We start from the raw sequence: 7,185 nt of genomic DNA, 5'->3' as shown, positions 1-7,185 counted from the left end.
TGTACACGGCCCTGTGACTTTAAACTGTGACTAAAACGTCCGCTCGGTCACAGTAACGAGTCCTTTCAGGTCTAGACTCGGGATTAGATAATAGGTTTTGTGTGTGTGCAGAGTTGTATTCATAAGGGACGGTGCTCAGACGAGCTTGGGCTGATTTCTTACGTAAGTGAATCATCGAGGAAGGAGGGCAAAGAAGGCTCAGCACTAAATAAGCATAAGAGGCATAACCACACACACAGGAAGTTAACGGGAGGAAGTGAGGTAAAGAAGGGCCGACGCTCTGCTGGTAGACAAAGACAAGTTCTCCTCCGGGGCCGTAAAGAAGCTTTAGCTGCGCTCTTGATTCTGTGCATTTTAATGGTAAATACAGTGAAAAATAAGGATTTGTTTATGAGGCCATTTGCTCCAAAATGAGCTAATTAGTCAAAGTCCTCGCAGGCTGAAACCAACTATTGTCCCAATTAATTTAGGGGAATATGTTTATGCGCATGGAGGCGGAGCCAACTGGGCTCGGGGGTTTTCCATCTAACTCGAGTCCAGAAAGCAAATTTACATCCTGGAATATGCAGCCAGTGACGATTTAGGTTGAGAAATATAGAATTCGGTACCTTTTGATGGCCACAGGTGAAGGAATGGTCGTTTCAGCCGGCTAAAGTAATATTGTAGAGGAGCAGGTCTACTCTGGTTCGGACGTCAGGTGACGTCATTCCTTAGTTTTCCTAATAACCAGATCTAATCCACTTTAAGATGCGTTTAAACTCTGTAAATTGGATGTCGATTTGATCGGCATCAGAATTAATTGGGCCCCCGAATAATATTTTTTGCGTTCCATAAAATACAATCAAGGGCACAACGGAAAACATGTGTGATTGTGTCTGTAAAGATGCATATTCCATGTAATGTCAACATTGGTTTAGAAGAAAAATCACCCAAAGTTGCGCCGTGGTAAATATGTTATTCTTGATGGATTATGGAGGTAAATTTTGGTGTTTTTTTTTATAAAAGAGTTTAAACTACAAATACATAAAACATCCTCTTTTATAATTTGAGGAAATGGACGCCTCCCTTCCCGACTCTTCTCTTCCTTCTTTCGTTTGCTAGAGATAAAAAAAAAAGCTGCTTAGCATTCTAGAGGCAGGGGCGCCGTGTGCCCAGCGATTCGTCTTCCAGGAGTCCTTGTTGTTCATAAGGCACTGGGTTCTGTTCCCCAGCCTCCTTTGCACATATTTGTTATTTAACCCGGTTCCAGGTGAGAGGAAGCACATCTCCTGCCGTTTACCCGCTCGGTGCGTCTGGATGCGGCCGGCTAATGGTTTGAATCCCCGGAGCCTCTTCAGGGGCCACTCAGACTGAGCGATGCGGCCACTTAGAGATCCACTCCGGGGTTATTCCTAGTTTGAATAACTCTCTTGACGCGTTGAATAGGATCCGTCCGTCACGAGTCTTTCAACGGCCGCGTATAGACTTCACCAACTTCTCCCAGTAGCTTCTTCCCATTCTACGACTGGTCTGCCGTCAGAACAACATGGAAGACGGACACCTTTTCTGGGCTTGTTTGGTTTGGCCATTCCGGGCTACCGTAGAAACACAAGGCAGATATGAAGGGCTCTTTCTAAGCTAAAGAAAAACACAAAGACACTTACATTTTTGCGAAGGGATCCCACAAAATGCTGACCACTGCCACACTTTCCACTCCAACTGCCTGAACTCTTATCACAATTTATATTTCTCACTTTTTGTGTGTGTCTGCTGCCGGCGGCGCTGCCAGACTCCATTACTCACTCGGTTACTTCCGCATGGCGTCCCTTCAGGTACAGACGGGAAGGTGGAAACTATTCGGCGTTATTGCCGTCAGGAAATATATATTTTCTGAAGCGCCAGGAACGTTGCCAGAATGTGTCAGCTGACCTCGCTGCTTTAAACTCGGCGTGGGCTTTCTGTTGTTTCTCTCCGGGTGGGATGACGCAACAGTGCACCCCGAGGCCGCTGTATTGACGAGGCGGCGGCACAATGACACCCATCGGCCCGCTCTGTCTGCCTGCTGCCGTGTGCGCTCCCCTTTTGTGTGCGTCTGTCTTTTGTGTGAAGCTGAAACAAACACTCCCAGTGCCACACACACACACACACACATACACACACACACTACATCTTCATCCGGTATGTCGGCCTTACTCAGCGGTTTCCTGGCTCGTTCGATGCCGAGGTGATCGTCATCGAAGACGCTATCGATCCAGCGTTCACCCCCAGAGCCTCGACCTCTGGTCTCAGACTGTGTGGTTTCCTGCTCTCTCTTGGCGGCGGTGCCTTGCTCAGAGGCACTTGGACAGAGCGGAGGCCTCACAGATGCGTCGGCGTCGACCCTCAAACCCGCCGATGGATCCTCGAGCCTCCGGAGTCTTGCTAGAGGTTATATCTTGGTCCGTCTGCATGAAGGTCTGCATCCATCATGGCTGTGTTGTAGTTGGCTCTTTGTGCTCAGGAGGGAGCCGGAAACCGGGCCTCTTGAAAGCACATTTATACGAGGCCCTGCTGTGTTGCATTATGGGGAATGTAGGCTCTGATTTCACTCAAGTTGTAATTCCTCTCTTCCTGTGAGCAGAAGAGTTGTGCAGCGGCCCTCCATTTTTTTTTTTTTTTCCTTTTTGGTACTGACACAAATAATTCAGTGACGAGGAAACTTGATGTTCTTTAGGATATACAGCTGCACACATAGGACGCCTTGAGGCAAGACACACACACACACACACACACACACACACACACACACACACACACACACAGTTTGCCATAACTGTGGCTCTGCTCCCTGTACAGCTGTTGAGGAAAGTGATGATGTAATAAGGATGAATAAAAGGGGAAAATCACAGCTACAAACATCACCACTTTTGAATTTGAGGTTTTTAAAGCAACGGTGTGTGTGAATAAGATGAACACACATGCTTTTTTTTCTCATTTCTGGCGAAAGCACGCCATGACTGGTAAGATGACGGAGGTCAGTTTCTCTGGACTGGTGGCCGTGGATCCTTTAGGACCTTCCATTCTCACCATGTCTGGTCTCTTACTGGTTTTCCTGTCGGCCTCTAAACTGGGGGAGGTGGGGCAGGACGAACTGGGAGCAGAGGAACTGGGACATCGCGGTGACACATCGCATCACATCTCTACATGTGACCCGTCGCTTCCTTTGCCTTCATCCCAGTGCCAGCAACCCTGCACCAGTAGATCCTGTGTGTGTGTGTGTGTGTGTGTGTGTGTGTGTGTGTGTGTGTGTGTGTGTGTTCACATGGTTCTGCCGGATGACTTGTTGCAATCGTGCTGAGGTCGACACGTTTAATTGTGGGAGACGGGGTCACGGGGGGGGGGGGGGGGGGCGCGAGTAGGACACACACACACACACACACACACACACACACACCATGGCATTCCTTGGCTCTGGCTGACCTGTTTACTAACCACATTAGCAAAAACCAGAACTGAGTTGAATGGAACAGAGATTCTTGTTGTAAAATGTCTCCCTTTACCGTGCACGGTTTACGGGGACGTGCATGGTTTATGGGGACGTGCACGGTTTACGGGGACGTGCACCCTGACAGTGTCATTAAATACCACATTCACCGTGTTTCCGTACTCTTTATGCTCATTTGTAGCAGTATTGCGTTATGAAAATGGTAGACTATCAAAAATGTAATTAGGAAAACAAGTTTTTAGGCTCGCTTGAGAACATTAAAAAAAAAACATTAAAATTCTTCTTCTTAACCCAGCTTGAAATCATTTTCTGATTCAGTATTTAAGATGAGAACCAAACAACGTATTGTTATATTTGAATCACACCTTTTACTATGGAAAAAAAGTCAAAAATATCATATTGTGGTTCCCATGAACACATCAGCTCAGACATCAAACGGTCCTTGAATGCATCTCAAAGACATCATTACCGCACGAGCGTCACATTAATAAATGGGCTCGGCCTCCAGCGAGGGCGTTTCCATGGCTTCCTCCTCGGCTCATGATTCACCCGTTCTTTATTTTTTTCGTAATCCTTCTGACAAAAAGAACCAAACCGGAAACCATGACCCTTTAAACCGTAGCGCATTATTACGTTTAGACACATAAGGAAAAATACAGTGAAAATATTGTTAAAGAGCTGAAACGAAGAAAGGTTCTGCAGGTTTAAAACCCGGTTCTGTGAGTAAAAACGGTTGACTAAATTATATAATATTTGATTAATAACTTGGTTCATTAACTTTGTCTTAAAGACCAGAACAACACGCTTTTTGAAATGTGTTTTTTTGCGGTAAACTCCACCCGTCTGGCACGCCAAGTGGATGAAAACAAATACCACTGGTGAAACTCAAACATCGTTTTAACTGCCAGGACGGTGACGGAGGTTGTGTGTGTGTGTGTCTGTTCATTGTGTGTGTGTGTGTGTGTCTGTTCATTGTGTGTGTGTGTGTGTGTGTGTTCATTGTGCCTTTTGGCTCTTTTGTGTGTGTTTTATTCACCGTTCATTAAGGGTCCGTTTCATAGCACGTCATCTGCATTCACCCTCAGTGAAGAGGTACTGTACACACACACACACACACACACACACACGCACACACACACAATGAAGAACTTTGCAGAACTTCCTCTCATCACTTCGTCATCCAGCCAACAGTGGAAATACTTCCAAAGAAACCATGACAACGACTCCACAGAGCTCTCTCCCGAGAAGAGGAAACGTCTCGTCTCTCGCTCCGTTTTGCATAATTAGTTTTTAGGGAGGATTAGTGCGAAAGGAAAAAAGGGGGGCGGTGTCGGAATTGTGATAATTTTGTACAATGGCTCCTCACCCAAGAGCATCAACACAACGCAGACTTCAAAGGGAGAGGAGGAGAGTTTAGGGTGGAGGATCTGAGGGGACGAGAGAAGGAGGCCAGAAGGATGCATGTGTGGGGAGTTGTCCCCTGGTGGTCAGGAGAGAGAATGCAGCTTCAACACATGAAGCATATACTTCTATACAACCAGAGGAGTCGCCCCCTGGTGGTCAGGAGAGAGAATGCAGCTTTAACACATGAAGCATAGACTTCTATACAACCAGAGGAGTCGCACCCTGGTGGTCAGGAGAGAGAATGCAGCTTTAACACATGAAGCATAGACTTCTATACAACCAGATGAGTCACACCCTGGTGGTGCGACTCCTCTGGTTGTATAGAAGTCTATGCTTCACTCTCCAGACCGCCCGGTTACACCCCCCCACTGTTCTGTAACCAGCAGATTATTGTTGTTTTTGACTTTCTGTAGGCATCGCAGTAGAACCCTCCATTAAGCCTTTAATTAATTTACATTAACTAGTAACCCAATAACTCTTAATTATATGTTCCATTGTTATTCCTAGCAGCCATAAGCTTCACGTCCTCATTCACACATGAGCTGCTTGTGTTAATTAGGATGCATGTTTTCACACAGCGCTGCTTATCGGAGGGACGAGGGGACGAATCCGTCGGCTGGATCGGCGAGACGGCAGCCGGGGAACCGGTCCGTCGGCCTCGTTTTCCTCCCGTCTAATAAAGGCCGAAAGGTCGCCCCGAATGAATAAAACAAACGGTGATTACTCTTCTTGTATAATTCTAGATTAAGTAAATATTTTCCTGGTTTTAATTCTGTGTTGTAGTCAAAGTCAGCTTTAATGTAAATTATTCTAGTTGTGCAAATGTACCGAAGATTTGAAAGTACGTTTCTGTCCTCTCCAACATAAAATGATACTAATACTAATACTAATAATACTAATAATAATAATAATAATAATATGAAGGGCAAATAGGTTGTTTTAGACAACATATAAATTAAGAGAAAGTTTCTGTGACATTTTTGGGGGATTATTGGTGTAAAAGAAAAAGGAACCATGCAGTGTTATGGTTATCATCACTGGGAATAAAAGCATCGTCGAGTGAAATCTTGCGATGAATTTGTGTAATTGTCATGTTTTTAACCACAAGGTTTGAGTGCAGGTCCTTTAAAAGTTCTCGATAGCCTCCATGAAACCCCTCTTGAAACAATCTCCTTCCTTCTCTTCCAAATAAAGTTGAGATGCATTACGAACGGGACCCTTTGCACCCGGTAGAGAAGCTTGTTATGCTGGCTGGGAATGAAACTCAGTACGTCGTCTAATCTTATCGTCTCAAAGAATCGCTGCTCGTCATTTAGCCGTCAGTTAGTTACAGCTGGTTAGCTGTTAGGGGGCGGGGCTTACCTCAGAACAGACCAAGGCAGACTTGTTTGTGTGTATGTGTGTGTGTGTGTGTGTGTGTACTTAAGTCTATATGGCTGAGCAGACAAAGCGGTAATAGCATTAGCTGCTCTAACGGCATGCAGGAATGATGAGTTTGGTTAAGGACAGTAATTCATACCGTCCATCTTATACACACACACACACACACACACACACACACACACACACACACACACACACACACACACACACACACACATCAGAAGTGCTTCTATAAATCCAAACTGCATTAAGTAATGTTTTATACAAAGTGCCCCCCGCACCCGCTTATCAGATTACATCTGTTCTTACCCACAGCTATCACAACATGAAGAGGTTTTCAATGTAGGTGCAGAAGAGTCACGGCCAAGAGGGGAACTTTGGATGGTTTCCCAGATGTCGTTAATAAAAAAAAACGACCTTGTGTTTTCGGGGAGTTGATCGAAAAGTCTTCCACGTTGACCTAATTTAACGGATTTGCTGCTGCAGGATTATAATAATAATAATGCATTTCATTTTTAACGCACTTTTCTTTCAAAAGAGTCTCAGAGTGCCACAGAGCCAATGTAAAGTCAAACAAATAAAAAACATAGTTAAAAGCAACCCATAATAAAAATTGAATAGCTGACAATGAATTAACACGAGGTAAAAAAATCCCTTCCTGAATAAAAAAGGTTTTTAGGCCAGTCTTAAACTGCGTCGTGCGTTTCTCGGCCGGAAGCAGCGACTTCATCGCTAAGCTAAGCTAACAGCCTCCTGGTTTTAGCTTCATCTTTAATGGGCGGATGTGAGCTTGATCTCAATCATGTCCAACTGTCGAATGTGAAACTATCCCCTTTTTTATTTTTTATTTTTAAGGAAGACCTGAAACAGGCAGCTGCCTTGCACAAAAGAAACAAGCGACTGCAGACTAGCTTGACGCACGTTCAAGGCGCTAG

The sequence above is a fragment of the Taurulus bubalis genome (assembly GCF_910589615.1).
Source record: "Taurulus bubalis genome assembly, chromosome: 3".
NCBI classification, from domain to species: Eukaryota; Metazoa; Chordata; class Actinopteri; order Perciformes; family Cottidae; genus Taurulus; species Taurulus bubalis.
This window is presented reverse-complemented; position numbering follows the sequence as displayed.